This window comes from Anopheles aquasalis, chromosome 2 (assembly GCF_943734665.1).
Source record: "Anopheles aquasalis chromosome 2, idAnoAquaMG_Q_19, whole genome shotgun sequence".
Taxonomy (NCBI): Eukaryota; Metazoa; Arthropoda; class Insecta; order Diptera; family Culicidae; genus Anopheles; species Anopheles aquasalis.
In genome coordinates, this window is record NC_064877.1 from 64054026 (window position 1) to 64071280 (window position 17255).

The 17255-nt window shown below is 53.1% G+C and overlaps 1 protein-coding gene across 1 annotated transcript in view; it reads left to right on the forward strand.

Moving 5' to 3' along the window:
- The first annotated feature begins 2385 nt into the window (after positions 1 to 2385).
- LOC126570622 (uncharacterized protein DDB_G0292186-like) overlaps positions 2386 to 17255 on the forward strand; it is a 60515-nt gene continuing 45645 nt past the window's right edge. The window contains exon 1 of the mRNA XM_050228540.1: positions 2386 to 2648. The gene's annotated coding sequence lies outside the window, so the exon portion shown is untranslated. The remainder of the gene's footprint in view (positions 2649 to 17255) is intronic.

Genomic DNA, 17255 nt, shown 5'->3' on the forward strand with positions numbered 1-17255 from the left:
TCTCGCCCAAAAAACTCCCCCTTTGAGGGACGGCGAACGATGGCGCTGTATGCTAATTAATGGTGTGACTCCGTGCACAGCTTGTCCTGGTCCTGGATGGTGGCTCAGTGTGCTCCATCAGTTCCTCCTCCTCCTTAAAGAGAAGATGCACCGCACTCCACTCCGCGGCATGAGCAGTCGGTGCGCGGAACAACATAAGAAATTAACATGACAAACACGACCACATTGATGATTTTTGCTCACTTTTCGCGCTCAATGGCTTCGGTGCGTTTCTTTTCTTCGCCATCCATTCCATTCCCTCCCTCCTCAGCTTAATACCTTCACGCTCCCGCTCCCCAGCACCTCCAGCAGGAGGCGTCACAAGCCATCGGTCTTCACGATGCCTTTTGATGAACCCCACCCGGGAGGGAGTCCGTAATTTTTCTCCCCGCCTTTGGGTGTCCCGCCAAAAAGGCGAGCAAAAACCAGAGCCAGACAGCACTGGACCGGCGCGCATGAAGCCTTGAAGATGGGACGGGATGCATTGCACAGGACGGTGACGGTTCTGTTTTGTGACCTTTTGAGGCGGCGAACCGAGCGAAAGATAAATAATGTACCACTACACCAGCGGTGTCGGTGTTGGGACCTATCACAACATGACCGCCCCTCCAGGGAGGGGGGGGGGGGTGTGAACATACCAGAAGAGAGCGTGAAGGGCCCCGGAAGGGTTTGCCATATTTTACTCACGCACATCCTGAATCGGTACCAGAAGATTGCGTCCGATCGCTCCGATCCGTCGCTCGGTGATCGAATAAATGCCATCATCTTTTTTTGGTTCAACTGGACGACCCCGCGATGCCGCGTCATGTCATGCTTCATATGCTGGCCTCGATGCTCTGATGCGCGCGCGCTCGCGTTAAAATATGATGTTCGCGCGAAGGTCACGTTGATGTTGCCCAGCCGCGTGACCTTTCTCGCTGTCGGACTCCATTCAGGTCCATCTTTTCGCTCTTATTTGGGCGCTCGCTCGTTTGGCAGCTGGTCCTGGTCCACGATCCTCGATGCGCCTGCCCTCAAAGTGCATGCTGTGTCCGACAGGGAAGATGACATCCCGATCCCCACCGCGAGCACACCGCGCGTTGTTGAACTCTTTCTTTCTTTGTTGAACACCCGGTGCATTGTGCAATGTGAAGCAACGCAGCGCAATGTAGGGTTTCTTGGAGAAGAGAGCAGATCATAAACCATAACGACGGAGGCGACCTACAAAAAGACGAACCCCGAACCGATGCGCTCATCTCGGCCAACCGGCAACGTGTGTGCTTGTATCTCTGTGTTTGTGTGCTTGTTCTCGTGATAATATCCTTTACCAACCGGGCTCAGGGTAGCCCCCTATTTTGGACCGAATAATCCGTAACTTTGTTGCATCGGTTATTGGTGTTGTTGCAGTGGTTCGCGTGCGTCTCCCCATTTTGTTTATTGTTTTTGTTCGTCCTTCCAGTGGCCGTCAGTCAGGCAGCCAGCAAGTGCCCCCAACAGTGTCAGTGTGTTGTTTGTTATTTGTTTGTGCCTCTTCCCCTTGGAGATCCTCGTGTCCAGTGAGTGAGCCGATCATTGAGAGATCCGTGCGCACAACATTGTAGCAAAGCGCAGTGCGGTCTCAAGTGATGCAAAATTTTCGATGCAAAGTGAGTGAGTCAGCGAGTGTTTACCGCCGACAACCGAGTAACAATCAAATCGAAGCGAACCGAACCGAAGATCGCTGCCAACAGTGACAGCAGAACCAAACCAACGGCAACGGGAAACAACGACACCGAAGGAACCGGAAGGTCCGTCCGGGAAGGAAGAAAGTCGCGAAACGTGCGCACCATTCTCCTGCGTGAAGTGAAGTGACTATAGAGCAGCAGCAGCAGCATCGCGGAGAGAGAGAGAGTGGAAGAAAAAGAGAAGAAAAGAAGGAGGGTCCGGGAGTGAGAGGCACCCTCCTCCAGGAGTGTTGAAGTGCAGTGCGGCGCAGTGGCAGTCCCGAAACCATTCCGGTTCAACCTGCTCGATCGAGCTCAATCGGTTACCTTTGTGTGTCTCTCTCGCTCTCTGTCGGTCTGTTGAAGAACAACCCTCATCATCGTCACCGTCATCACTATCATCGTCAGTCATCTTCATCTAGGTGTCCTAGGTGCGCCTGGTGGTGGTCCCTTCAAAAGGCACGGTGGTCCACTGTCAATCCGTCACCGACAAGTGCACTTGGCCACGGCAGGCCAAGCCAAAAGTGACCCTCCAAAGGAGACTTCTTCCGCTGCGTGATCGTGTGTGTTTCGCAGTGGTGTGTGTGCAGTGTGCGGTGTGTGTTTTTCTGTGTCACACTCGAATGAAAGGATGCCTGCGTTACCTTGACAAAAAAGGGAATTACAATCGGTGCGTGAGTGAGCTGGAGTGAGCTTTTTTTTTGGGGCGCCGCGACGCGAGGTGTCTCCTCCGGTACTCCTGGCCCGTGACGTCGCGATCGAGTGTGGCCGTGTGGCGAACTTGAAGTAGCACCGCTTATTTTTTTGCGAACCCAACCAACCTCATCGAGCACTCAACGAGTAGGATTATGCGTTTGCGTCGAGTTTGTTTATTTGTTTATTTGTCGGATAACACTGGGGCCACTCTTTCACGCAGGACTTAACCAGGTAAGTCTTCTTCTACTGCTCTCGATCCACAGAAAAGTAAAAGATCCCCTTTTAACTACCTCGAACAAATTACCGTCGGCTGCTGGCTCTGAAATGATCGCCACAACGATCGAATTGCAAATCGCTTGCAAACCGGCACGGAACGCCATCGCCGATCGAACTAATTACCTCCTACGGAACCCCCCGGGGTGGGTTGGAAGAAGATCACTCCAAAAAAGGGCGCACCACAGGCCCAGTGGGCCGCAAACAGCTTGGTTCCCGCGAGTGACACACACTACGTCGCGATCGTCTCGCCGCCAATTTGCTTTCGATTGGCGCGTACATTTTAATTAAAGCAAAAGGATTCCCGGGGCACGGCACTCGACTCGAGCACTTGCGATCGATCGATCGTTTGTGGAGGATGTGAGGTAGCGTGCGTCATTAGTACGAATGCCATAGACACGATGCAAGCTGACAGTAGGCGTCAATAGCGTTGACGCTAAGGCGTTGCTATCGCTGCTGCTACCGTGCAGCAACTTGCGGATCGCGAATTGCAAAACCAAAGCTTCCATCCTGCATCGTTTCGCATCGCTTCTAGAGACAGAGAGAGAGAGAGACCTTCCACTGTTCGGCACGATCGTTGAAGGAGTAGGCTAATGTCTAGGTGGCCGATCCGTACACAGACACCCTCCAAAACCAATCGCAAAACTCCAATCCAATCCAAAGCTGCGGTCTCTTATTAGCAGTAATTGCATTACTCCAAGAAGCGCAGACTCGATCGCGCGCGCGCGCGCGCACGCTCTGTTGTGCTTTACAATGTTTTCCAAACACTTCTCCTCGTTCTCCTCCTTGTTCTCTTCATCCCAGAGCATGCTAATGCTGCGGTGCGCGTTGAGCGACGCGTGCGCCGCGAGTGGAAAATGATCGCTTCTTCCAGCGTCAGCGTGCGCCCGCGCCCCTAGGAAGACTAGACTCGACTCCATTCAATCTTGCGGCACAATGAGCTCAGTACTCGCTCGCGTGCTACAGATCATGCGCGCCCGCGCTCTCTCTCTCTCGCTCGCTATTGTTGAATGTGGCTTCAGTCTTCTTCGCGCGTGAAGCATCGGCAGCAAGACGCAGCAAGAGCTGTTGTTGAGTATCATCGAACCGGGAGGTGAGGCGTCGAGAGTACGCCAGCACGTGCTAGACGTCTATCCATCCATCCGTCGTCCACCAGTCGGAGTGGGTCGAATGGGCGCCAGGTTTCCCATTCTTGATTCTGCGGGGAAAATGGACAGGGGTTTGTAGCAAATTTGATGCGGTTAATTGGAAACCGCTTAAGCTTCTTGGCGTCGCGTGTATTGCCAGGTTGTACATGAGCAAAATCGTGCATTCCTGGACTACATAAATCGATTTAACGGAGTTCCGGGATGTCTGCTAACCGGAACTGGCCGGGTTTTTGTTTTACTTTCTCGATTTCGTTGACAACAACGAAAACGAAAACGACGAGAGTGAAGCCGAAAGGTATGCCAATATTCAGCAAGCAGCACCGAACATACCCTCGATCACGTATCAGCACACTCTGCACGGCTGCTCAGCTTAGAAAGCCTCGAAGAAAGTACCCTCTCGACGACGATGATGATCGCCGAGCGATCGCCAGCACAAATTAGAGCACTTTCTCGGGCACAAAGCCGATCTTGCCGGACGCTGCGACACTCCGTCTGCCCGTTGTGGTGACAGGTTCAGGTTCCCGGAGTGGAACCGAGCATGTGGGCGAGCTGCTACCACAGGAGCGGTCCGAATGGTTCGGGCCCCAATCGGTTCCACGTCCAGATCAAGCTCCCCGATGAAAGGTGCCCGTGAGTGGATGAGGACCGTGCCGAAACTAAAACAAAACTCAAAAGGGAAAAACTCGCGCTCGCCGAAAGATACGACGCGCGCACAGGGACGCGGTGGAGTCGCTTCAAGTGATCTTTTTGATTTGAATTTACGCGCGACGATTGCGAGTGCAGTCCGTGGGCGAAGGCAGGAAGCCATCCCGCCATCCTCGGTGGACCGACCGGCCAGCGTCGGCCAGCCATCCGTGGCCAGCGCGATCGGCGACAAGTGAATGTGCTCTCGTTTCATTCCTTTTTTGCGCTCGCGCCACCTCTTTGCCCATCCATCCGACTTTCGCCCCAAAACCGAGTGGCCCGAGGTCCTCCACTTCTTCTCTCACTCTTTTCCTCTCTCTCTCTCTTTTCCTCTCGTGCCAACACCATGTGTCTGTTGCTCGACTGAGTGTATTCCTTTATATCGATCAAGATGAAATTTTTCATCTCCACTCCTCGACCACGCTCTCTTTCTCTCTTTCTTCTCTCTCTCTTTTTCCCTCTATTCCTCACTTCTCCCCTCGATCATCACCATCCTCGTCGTCGTCGTGGTCGTCGTGGTCGTCGTCTTGGCGATCGTCATCATAAAATTCGGGGTCCGATAGTGAAAGGTCTTTCCAGGTCCTCTTCGGTTCGTCCAGCGTCCAGCGTGTGAGCCAGCGCACTCGTTGCAGCACCAGCAGCATCGGCAGCCCTCTATCGGTCAGCCCTCTCGATGCAATCTCGATCTCGCTTACCGCAGCAACAGCAGCAGCAGCAGCACGAGATGCAGCAACCGAAGAAAGGGGACAGCGAAGCACTTGCTCCCGAAGGGGGCATCCTCCTCATCGTCTTCCTTGGTGCCGCTGCTCGCTCGCCATATTTATGGTGCCAGCATTAACATCAATTTTGATCTCTCACCCCCGGCCCCTGGAGGCAGCTTCGCCTCGTGCGCGCATCAAAGAACGATTCGGGCGAGAGAATCGAATCGAATCGGATCGCGATTGGGATCTTCCATCATCGCTCCCATTAGCGCGCGCCGGTTTGATGAGCGGGTGTTTCGGGAAAGGCCTTGACCAGTCCAGCTGGCCACAGGATCGCCGGTACCGAACCGGTAACCACCGCCGGCCGTTGCTGGTGTAAATAATTGGCCAGGCACGCAGGCCCCTTGCAGGTCACGGCAGGACGACAGCTCCCGCGAGCAGCGAGGAGGAGGAATCAGGAAAATCAAGTTACCTAACCGAACTACTGACTCCTCGTCCCTTTCGTGTCCGTACCGTTCCGTGCTGTCCGTCAAACTGGAAGTAAAAGGCTCCCAAAGAGAGTCCGGGCGGAGCAACCATTAAAAGATTCAATTGAAGGACTTTCGGGCAGCTCTAACTGTATGGAGCTGCACTCTGGTACTCTGGCGGTACTCCTGGCTGTTGCTAGGGCCGTGGTCATCGAGGCCTCTCCTCCGCTCTGCTCTGCTCGCTGTGAGGTGAAAGGACCCGGCCCCCGGTGACAACTTTTCATTCCATCAACCATCACCGGCATCTAGGGTGGAGAGACAACGAGTCAAAACGAAGTAGAGGGAGAGAGGGGGGGGGGGGGGCTGATACAATAAATTGCTGGCCAAGGGTAATTGTTTCCTTCGTTTTTCCTTCTGCCGCCGCGAAACCATTTATCGTCGCCTCTAATTGGTGCCGGTTTTTGCGGTCCGGTCCGATCGAGCCGGGAATGCTTCTTCTTTTGATTTTCGATTTGATTTCGATTCTGCGCTCAAGATCCGATAAATCAGGAGGCAGAGCGACCGTAGACAGCAGTAACTGCATTCTATTTTCACCATTTTTTGAAGATCTATCCACCAGTGAGTCGAATCACGATAGACTGAAAATCCCTCCAAAACAAAGCGAGAGAGACCAAGCGAACGGAATGGAACGGAATGGAATATGATTATCAACTTATTATCACCAGCAAATGGGCTTCTCCACCATGAGTGTGTTTGTGTTTTGTGCCTTCCTTCTCCCATTGGCTGCACTGGCTGGGGCGGATCGTTCCGGTCGGTAAACCAATAGACCGACCGACCAATGCCTTGCCCCAAACAGACCAATAGGCACCGTCAGCCGTCCGGTCAGTGTGCATTTGTTTGCCTTTTTGTGAGCACGATGAGTCCATCCTACCACCCAAAAAAACCAGCTAGCCGTGAAACGTGCCGCGATCGACTCCAACGAAAAGAAGAACAACCAACAGACGACAGACGACAGGCGACGACGATGAAGATCGCCTTGAAAGCCCCGGCAAGTTGATGAGGATAAGATATGTGTGTGCGACAGCATACGCACACGCGGACACCTAACAACCGATGCTCAAACTCCCCCTCCCTCTGACACCCTCACCACCCAAACCCAGAGGAACTGGTCTCCTAGCGCAGGCGACACCCGATTGGTTCCCATAATTTTATGCAAATAGACTTTGGGACGCTCCTCGGTTTCGGGTGGACAGCAGCACGGGGGTGGAGGTGGACCTTTGTTTGTTTTTTTTTGTTTTTCTTGTTTCTTTTGTTTGCCTTCTCCACTGCTTCTTCGGGTGGAATTCGATCTCCAACCACCAGAGGGAGCCACTGTCGCGAACACGATCGCGCTAATCCTGCGCGATGCCAATCGCTGAATCGATCAAACTGAAGTTGCGGCCGAGCGATCGCCGATCTGCTTTCCCATAACGAACACGATCGAAGCTGATCGACAGCGGTGCCGATCGGTTCCGGCCTTAATCCGATTCGCTCGACCAGGACCAGGTCGATCAGTCGGTTTGATCGAAGCCATCCATCCGGGGCATTCAATGAGCGCGCCAATCACAAATTAATCCAATTAAACGCAAGATTAACGAAAGGTCTTTTCCCTCTTCTCCTCCCTCAGTTCTTTACCTTACTAACCCTCGCTCCTTTCAACCGTTGTTCGATCACCGTCAAGCGGATGAGCAGCGCAAATCAGGAAAACGGATGCAACACACAAAGTCGCTCTCCGGATTTCATTCTCGAGCTCGAGCGCTCGAGCGCGATCACTTGGACTGCATAATTCGATCAGCATTACGCGCCGATGATCGGTGATCGATGCGATCAACAGCGAGCCGGCTTTTCGAGAGTTTTTGACTTAAAACCACTGCTGCCACCGTTGAGGTACCGTTACGCGGCGAACCGGTATTCTCGATGGTGCCTCCCGGATGGGACTTACCGCGATCGAGATTTTGGCATTAAGCGAGCGAGCCCTTCTGTCTGGCGATCGCCTGGCCCAGCTCCAGCAGCCTCCTGCGGTTGCCTCCTTTGAAGTTCGAACGAAGCGCAACAGCCAAAGTGCACTAATGCGCCGACCACGATCATTCCATCGATCGCCGATGATCGCTTCGGAACGGGGGGTTTGGCCATCGTTATTAATCAACGCGAACAGCGAGCGTGCGATCGCGATCGCGAAAAGCCTGTTTTTTTTATTTCGGCAAACGACCGAGACCTTCATCCCGTCGATGAAGATGCCGCCGCCGCCGCCGCCACGATCGACCCCTCGGATGTTGATAAATGAGAGAACGTCGTCGTGGTTGTGGCCATGGAGCTCAGGGGCTTCTGTCCCGGTTGCAGTCCAGTCGATCTCAGGCGATAAATGGTACGGCGGTACGCACCGCAGTCGCAGTCGCTGCCATGTTCACATCGACTTCTCAATTTTCACAACCACAACGCACAACACACGTACGCACCACGATCTGGTGGTGCTGTGGTCCCTTTAGACCGCCCCTTTGACGTTGACTAAACGAAAATCGTTCTTCATTCGCTGCCGGTCGGCCGTTCAGTAGCACAGATCGTGGTGGTGCCGGAAGCACCACTACGATCCGATCATCTCTCTCTCGCTTCACAGCTGCCTCACCACGCTGAGCAAGGTGTAAAATTGATCACCCCCAGCCCCTTGGCGCGGGGTTGGAGGCCATCTACAGATGCTACAACAAGCGGTGATGGGAAACTGGCCGGTTGGCCGGCTGCCTGGCTTGCAAGCACGATTTTCCCACCACCAATTATCGCGCTCTGTTGGCGGGGGGTTCCGTTTGGTTTGTTTTTTCTCCCCCTTACACTCTCTCTCTCGCTGCTTGATCTGCTCGGGGATTCGGTGAAAAATATTTAGCACCTATTAGCGCGATCGAGCGACGCGTCGCAACAGCTAAAACACATTCGCACAACGGCAGCGATAGAGGCACCAACGGAGTGGGAGAGTGCGCTGTGTTTTCCCACCTTGCTAAACGAACTGGTTTTCGCGTTTGTCATTAGCGATGACTCCATTAGCCAGCCCACGGGGTGCGATCTTGGCCGCTCGCTCACACACTGTGCGCTGCTGGTGGATCGATGACAAATGGCGATACCTTTTCGGATTCGTTCTATTCTTGCAGTTAATGAGCAACCCCCCACCGGAGTCCCTTTTTAGAGGAGATAATTATCCTTCATCTTTCCTTCTACCGCCTCGCAAATAAACGTTAACTTCCTCCGTGCCACGATTCTTTTTTGTTTTGGTTTCGATTCAATTGGAATCACTGACTTCCCGGTGATCGCCACATGTTACCCACGATGCCACGTATCGATCGATCGTATTATTACACTGTTCACAGTTGGGGAACACTTTTATTTTCAAACTCTCAATCAGTTCCACTCAACTGGCCGGGTATACCGACTGCCCTACTGACCCGCAATGTGGTGACGATCGCTCTGCAGTGTATTAAGATGTTTCTTAATCCCTCTCTCTCCCTCTCCCTTTGGTGCGCACTTCCGTTAGCTTCAGGTGCGCGCAGGTGCACGACAAAGAAAAATAAGAAGAAGCCTAATGTGTCGATCCACGCACACGCCACGCGAACAATAGCGATGCGAGCAATGAACGGATTTCCATGGATTGCGGAGCAACCAACCATGCGTTCAGTCCAGAATCGAAAGTGTCATCGCCTCCGCCATCAGGTAGCAGCTCCGTTACGGCCCCGAACAACGGACCTCCGACGGGGATTCGGTTTTTCATCGATCTTCCCCCTTTCCTCCTGCTTCCCTTTCTGCTACTACGCAGGGTTGCGTTTTTTTTTCTATTTCTTTAAATTTGTTCATTAAACGCACGAGGTTCGTCGCCACCGTGGGTCTGGCGTGGCAAGTGAAATCACCGGACCAGACCGAACGATCCACCGAATTACAGCGAGGCGACGCGACGCGATCGACCGTCTCGAATTCGAATTCCCGCTTGAGTCGCTTCTTTTTTTCTTTCGGTGTTTTTTTGAGTATTGAGGTTGATCTTCGTTTGTCATCTCCCTTTGCCACCCTTCTCCGGCTCTCTGGCTGTCTGCCAGTGTGTCACCAAATCAATGGACCATCGAATCGGGACGGAAACGTCGGATCGGAGCGTGAGCAGCAGCCAAAGCAACCAAAGGGACAGACAGGCTCGCATGTGTGTCTCTCTGGCTGCGGCTGTGACTATTTCTTTCAATTAAGAGAAATCTACCTTCTTCGTTCAATTTCCCGCATCGCGCAATTGCATAACGTGCACGAGCACGGCATTTCCATGCGGCCCGAAATGAAGATGGCGGCACCACGTAAGGGGATCGCGACAGATCGCGTATCGCCAGTACCTCAATCGAACTCATTAGTGCGCCTCGATCGTCGTTCGAATTCAACGAAAAGGTTTATGAAGCGTGACATAAAGAGAGCGATGGAGCGTCCATCCTCCATTCCATTCCATTCCATTCCATCCTCCTCCCATTCATCATCGAATCAATCGGAATGGCTTTATGCGCCGGTGGTGCGCTCCTGTCTATCGTTTTTCAATTTTTCAATCCGAAAAAAAATCACCATCCACTGGAAGATGATCACCGTCATTTGAGAAGCGTTGAATGGATAAGAAATAATAATAATAAAAAAATGTATCGAATCTGGGGCTCGACCAACCGACCGACCGCTCCACATCGTACTCAATCTGTCATACAATCCGCCACTTCCGGAGATCAATGACCGTGGTGCTCGTGGTGGTGGTGATGATGATGATGATGATGATGAGCTTTCTCATCGTTTTTCCTTTTTCTTGCTGCCGATCAAGCTGCAATCATCTGGAACACTCGAAGAGCGTTTTCTACAAAAATTTGCTTACCGCAACATGATCGTTCGTCGTCGTTCGTCGTCGGTATCATCGTCATTGCGCGTGACATGATTTCCAATCCGTGTGTGCTCGTGGTGCGATCATCCCTCGATCTTCGGCGAAATGGGTGTAATTCAATATCGATCAAACATCCGCTCCGCAAACACCACTTCGCGCCCTTCTCGGGTGTTTGCTAGTTAGCTAGCCGATTGCTCACACTGCTCATTCCTTTGTGCGATCAAACTAAAAAAAAACATGTCTCCGTGGCTTTTTATTGGCTCCAAACAATCGCTCCGAAATGCTGGACACCGAACGGGACATCAGTGTCAAGAGTGTAGATTCTGAAACCTTTGTCACTCGTGCGCTGCAGCTGCTCTGTGTTTTAAAAGGTCGTTAGAAATCTGGCGCGATCTTTTGGAAGGGAGGGAGGGCCAAAAACCTCTCGAAAAGAACTCGCGCCGAGAGATCAAATTTGCGAATCATTAATCAATTTAAGCACGCAACGCAACTTGAAACCCCCCTTCTCGGAGCTCTAGTTTTGATCGACATTCCCTGCGCTGCCTGTTCGCTCTCTGGCTCTCTGGCCTTTGGTGACCGTTTCAAGCGCAGCGCGCAGGATTCACCACCAGCCCCACCACGAACGGTGCCCTGAATTCGTGGTCAGTTTGGCTGATTTGATTTATCGAGCGTCGTCTTCGCGGTGTCTTCGCAGTGTCTGTGAGAATCGATCCCCATCACCTGGATGATCTGGCTAATCAATCAACTTATCTTTAATTTAATATCTGCCCGGGCGCACCGCGACTCAGGTTAGCGGGCCTCTCGCTCTTTCTCTCTCCCGCTCGCTCGGTGTGTGTTCCTCCGCTGCTCTTCGATGATCGGTTCCGTTGCGAGGAAGAAGACCACCGGACCTTGGGAACGGATTAAACGCGACGATTCGGCAAACCGATCCGAACGCGAACCGTTTTGGGGATGGTTTTTTGGCAACGGAGCGGACCGGACCACAGGCTGAAGGTGAAACCAGAAACCCACGAAGCAACGTCTTCGAGCGCCAGCAGCACCGGCAGCATCATCGTTGTCCCAAATGATGGGCATTGATTGAAGAGATACTTCCTCGTTTTATGACAGACCGCGGTGCTCCTAGCTCCTAGCCTTGCTAACCATGCGCTAGGCTGCCCCTTGAGGTTAATCAATTTGATGAATGTCTAGCAGCCGCATCTACGCCCCACGACGAACATGATTCGAAGCGAGCGAGTGGCAGAAGCGCGCCCGTGCGCGTATCTTCTGCCCAACATCAATCTCACGGTTTTAGTGCCAGGAGCTGCCGCACACTCGCAAGGTGAGAAACGATTCCAAAGGAATCCGGCGGACGGATGCGGAGGACTCGCGCTAATCGAACAACTTGTTTTGTCGCCACAGACACTAAACGCAACGGGATTGTACCAGAGATTGTCGCTACTAACTAGCTCTCTAACTGTTTGCTCGATACAATGTACGATTCCCGGTTATCGGTTCACCACTCTCTCTCTCTCACCGTTCCTTCTCTCCCAAATGTTTTTGTGCGCGAAACGGTTCCAAACAAAACGATGCTCGATGCCTCGACGCCAATTAAATGCGTCGAGAGAGCAGCGATCGACGACAATTGTTTTGATGCGGGGAGATCGCACAGACGCACGCACGCACACATGCAGATCGCAGGCGCAACACGGCCAACTAGATCGCACTAGGCTTCTTACGTTTGCCATTAATCCTCGTTACAAACCATCCACAGCAGCCTCGTCGTCGACCGAGACCACGGGACTGCCAATAATGGATGTCTCTATCCGGAGCAGCCAAACATCTAATTACCGTCTGTGCATGTGTCTGTCTCGCGACGCTCTGGAGTCTATTTTCGAGGACCTCCGCTTTACCTTAGCCATTGTATTTAAATCCATCGTCGTTGCTGTTGTCGACGAATGCGAAAACGTTAACAGCGTGACTTGTCGCTCATGTGTGCACACAGGGCAATAGGGAAGGGGGCTTGCGATGCAGACTATTATCGGTGCAGCTAGACGACAACGCAGACGACGACGACGACGACGACATACGCGTTCTCAAATGGTTCCTGCTGGCGTGCCACGGCGCAGTTCGATCAACCAGGTTACGAAAAAGGCATAATGATCTCCGCTGTTTTTTTTTTTTCGTGCGTTGCTGCAATTCGCATTCGCGCGCAGGAGGATTTGTGTGCGAGCAACATCCTCTAGAGTGGTGGGGGACCTAGCGTAGACAATGCATCTGCATAACGCGACTGCTTAACGTATTAATTTATTTCCAGCATACTTAATTTAGTCAACAGCGAGCAACATACGGATTATGCCGTACGGTTAGCTGTGCTTAGGAGTCGAACAAGCACACGGGTACACCAACACAAACTGGTTTTTGTTGTGTGTTGACATCCACTGATAAGCTTGAAGCTCGCAGCACGAACGAACAGCTAATGAAAGTGTCTATCCTAACGTCACATTGCGTCGACATGCAATCACGCTTATTGGTACACAAACACCAACACTTGCCCATCACACGAAAAAAAAAAAGCATCGTAAACCGTGTATGCAAATGCGTGACTTGTGCGATGAGTAAAGCGCAACGAACGCCGAAACTAGGAATCTGGCCATTGCGCTTTTCCTACGCAAAATTCCGGTGGGCGAATGATCGTCTGCATATTGACTAAACTCGGCGACGAGAGCCAGCATTTTCGGCATTAGCATATGGTCCCGTTGGGGTCCTCGCCAGGTGGCAGCCGGCGCACAGAATTAGTTAAGATCGCCTGCCAGCTCCCATTTCGCCCGGCCGACCGTAATGCATAATGTGATTTGCGGGTGATGTAACGCATATGCACTTCGCCGACCGGATGATACACCCAGATTCGAGCACCACACTCCCCTCTTTTACATTAATAAATTGGATCATCGAGCGAGCGAGCGAGCGATGCAGCAGCGAGAACAGCGAGGCCTGGCCGATCGGCCACCCATCATGCATGCAGGTTCTCTCGCACGCTCGCAAGATAGCACTCCACAAGGGGCGGGAGGGAGCATACTTTGCTACAAAATTTCCATACCAAGCTCGCGGTGCACCATATCTGCATGCCGTGCAGCATCACCTACGAGCGAGCTCCAATGGGCTCGGAGGAGGTGCCCATCCCCCCGACCCTAGGGTAGGGGCATCGAATGCAGCAGTCGCGACCATTGCACAATATCGCTACAAATTATCGCTCATTCAATCACTGGTGTCCGCTGTGCAGCAGCAGCCGAGGCAGCAGCCCCAACTGAATGCTGAGCCGCGTGGCGAAATGGAAGGAATTTTGCCCATTAATTGGGTTCCGTGCATGCCACCAACCACCACGAGGGCAGCATACCTTGGTACGATCTCGCATTGCTGGCCGCATGGATCATCGATGGCATTCCACCAAACGCCTCCCCCCATTACTCCTCCCTGCGGCTGGTGCGATTAGTAAATTTATTTCAATTCCCAGAGCGGAGCAGCGAGCGATGGAGCGTCTCGCTGGTGCTGTGGCCGCCCCGTGCTGTGGTTGACCCTGAATGCCCGGCTCGGCCCAGCCAGGGGCCCGTGGCGAACGAATTTCAATATATTACCAGCATATTTATCACGCCCATTCCGGGCAACCGCCATCGGTGCAACCGCGTAGAGCAACGGATCCGAAAGGGAAGGAAAGAGGAAGCTGTTGGTGCTGCTATTAATGGTTGGTACCCAGTATTTCGAGTAGTTAAAGGGGCGAGTTGTGATAAGTAAGTTGTCCCCGGGTCCACGGTCATGTTTTATGAAGACTTGAGGACGATCGTACGCGTGATCTCATTATGGCATTTAATGTAATTTATGAATTACTGCTACCAACTGCTGCTGCTGCTGCTACTTTTTTTTTTGCTATCAACTTGTGGCACCACACACGACTACCAACTCTCTGGCCATTACCTAATGGCCTCACCTTCGGCGAGACGCCGAAAGTGTTTTGGGTGGAAACATGGAACGTCCCTCAACGACCGAAGCGTAGTGGCGCAGCAGCGGCAACAGACATTCCAATCCTTCGCTTCCTCGAGACACAGACGTCGAGGAGGCGAAGGAGGAGGAGGAGGTAAAGTGTGGTCCGATGAGCTCTCCCGCGGGTTGCTCGGTATACACTGGGGCACTGCACGAGTCGAGTCGCGGTGAGCGAACGAACGATCGAGCTGGAATGTCGAGTGGTCCAGTTTAGCTAAGTTTCGTGTTTTTTCTCGGTCCCCTCCTCCCCTTCCCCGGGGGGGAGGTGGTGGATGAGGAATGTATCGTTTTATTCAATTTAGATAACGTGTCTTGGTAGCACGATGGTAGCAGCACTCAACTCGCGACTCTCGTGTGGTACTCGCGCTGCGCTACCAACGAAAAAAAAAATCCGCCTGTATTACGCCTCTCACTTACTCTCGCAACCGGTAAGAAGAGGGGACCAGGGGGGGTGGGGAAGGGTCCGGTCCACTTTTTCAACTCGAGCCACTACTCGAGCTGCCGCTACTGGTGCTGGCCGGAGTTTCAGCGACGCGTCTGATGTCGCTTTGGGGTCCCCACCCGCCCTGGGTCTCGGCTCACTTGGCGGGTTGTTTGATTGATGAACACGCTGGGCGCTGTGCGCTGTGCCCCGTGCTCTGGGTGTGCTATGGGGCTTGGCGTGTGTGCGCGCGGGGGCAGTGCCAGTGTCGTGGCTACCGAGGGAAGCAACTACGGCATGAGTGTGTGCACTTAATGTGCCCCCAGGGCCACCACCGACCACGGGGAGGTCCTCCGCCGTGCTCTCTAAGACATTGGCGCTTGAGGACCCCAGGATGCCGCATGTCTTTGGCGTGATAAAGGTGCGCACAAATCGGTGTCCAGCCGTGCAGTTGTGTATGTGTGCTATGGTATGCAAATCATTGACACCGGTTCTCAGTTTGGCCAAAGCGTCACTTGCTGCTGCTCGCGATCTCTGCGCGACCTCCTCCAACGTGCTTCTTCGCTCGTTCGCTCGCTCGCTGGCGGTCACTAATTCAGCGTAACAAACGGCACAACACCATAAGCTGGCTGGCATTCCGAGGTGACCGGTAATCGTGACCGAAAGGCCAAAAGGCCCGCCAGGACCCGCCAGGAGGAGAATCCGATCAGACTCCAGTGGCCCCGATTCGGTGTTAATTTAATCAAATGTCCTCTGCCGAGACGGGGAGAGAAAGAGAGACCGTCTTTCTCGTGATTGACCTCTTCACCAGTGCTACACTCCCCCGGGATTACGGGGAATTCTCTTATGAGCTGACGATGATGATGATGATCCCCAATCCAGATGCTCGGGGGGCCAGATGCTCCGCTGCACCGTGGCAGATGGCATCACACCGCGGTGATCGTGGTCGTGTAGGTGTCTAAGTTCGTCACCTCATCGCTCGCTCGCTTGCAGCCTCACTCGGTGCTGTAAAGTGCTTGACACTCACTTGAGACCGGCGATGATCGCTATTCGAGGTTGGTAAGCCGGGTGTACACTTCCTGAGGGGGTGGCCTTCAAGCGCCTCTACGATCTGTTTCCTCAATTGCATTCATTCATCGCATCGCAATATAACGCACAGTATGGACGCCCAGCACCCAGTGGTCAGTTGAAGGATGGATTTTGGCATTTGGTTGCTGGACAATTTCGCAGAAAGAAGCGCGCAAAATTTGCTGTGGCCGATTGTGATGCCGGCTTTACGATGCCCCCGCCCCCCCCTCTAGTAAACGCGCCCATTGCCAACCGGCCGACCTTACTGGGCACGCGGATTGCGGGATTCGCAAATGACCGGATCGTAAATGTGAAGTCTGAGAAGCGAGCGCCAAAGATCGGTTCCTTGGCCTTTTTCCCACAGCCACAGTAGATGCCCAGTGAAGCGGAATAAGCACTGGCCCCCCCACTGGCCGGTGATCGCATCGATAAACGCATCCATAAAATATGAATTTTGATTCCCGGCCTAAAATGCGTCAGTCAGTCAGTCCGTGACCACACACGCTGATGATGAGAGATGATGATCAACTCTCCCCCCCCCCCGGTGATCGAACTCCAGACTACAGCGATCAGGTGCGCCCGAACGATCGATCGATCGACCGTAAATTCGGTGATCGCATCGGTTCGCCTGGAATTGTATCGGTATCCAGCTCACTACCTGGGGCGACGCTCAATCATCACAACCACAGTAGGGTGATCATACGCCCCTACCTCCAACCACCCCCTTTTCCTCGGGGTGGAAAGTGAGAAAATCTCAATCAATGTTTTATTTCTTAAAACACCCGCGAACTGTCGTCGTCACCGCGTGCGAGGGCGGAGGCTGATAGCTTTTGATGCTTGATGGTGACCTTTTCTGGGAAGCATCGCAATGCTTTCACCATCCCAAAAAGCACCCAGGCACATACACTCGAGTGTTCGCTTGTCTCTACAACGCTCTAAGACACATGGGAGTATTCGTGCATCCCGAGAACTAAGCAATAATGAGTGGCGTGCATCATAAATCCAAAAACCACCTTCCACCCCACCTCGTGGTGCTTGTGCAATCGAACAGCCAGCCAGCCAGCCAGCCTGGGTGCAATTGATTGATATTCGATCCCACCATCGATCGAAGAGGATCGAGCGCACGTTAGTTACCGGGGGAAGCGACACAATG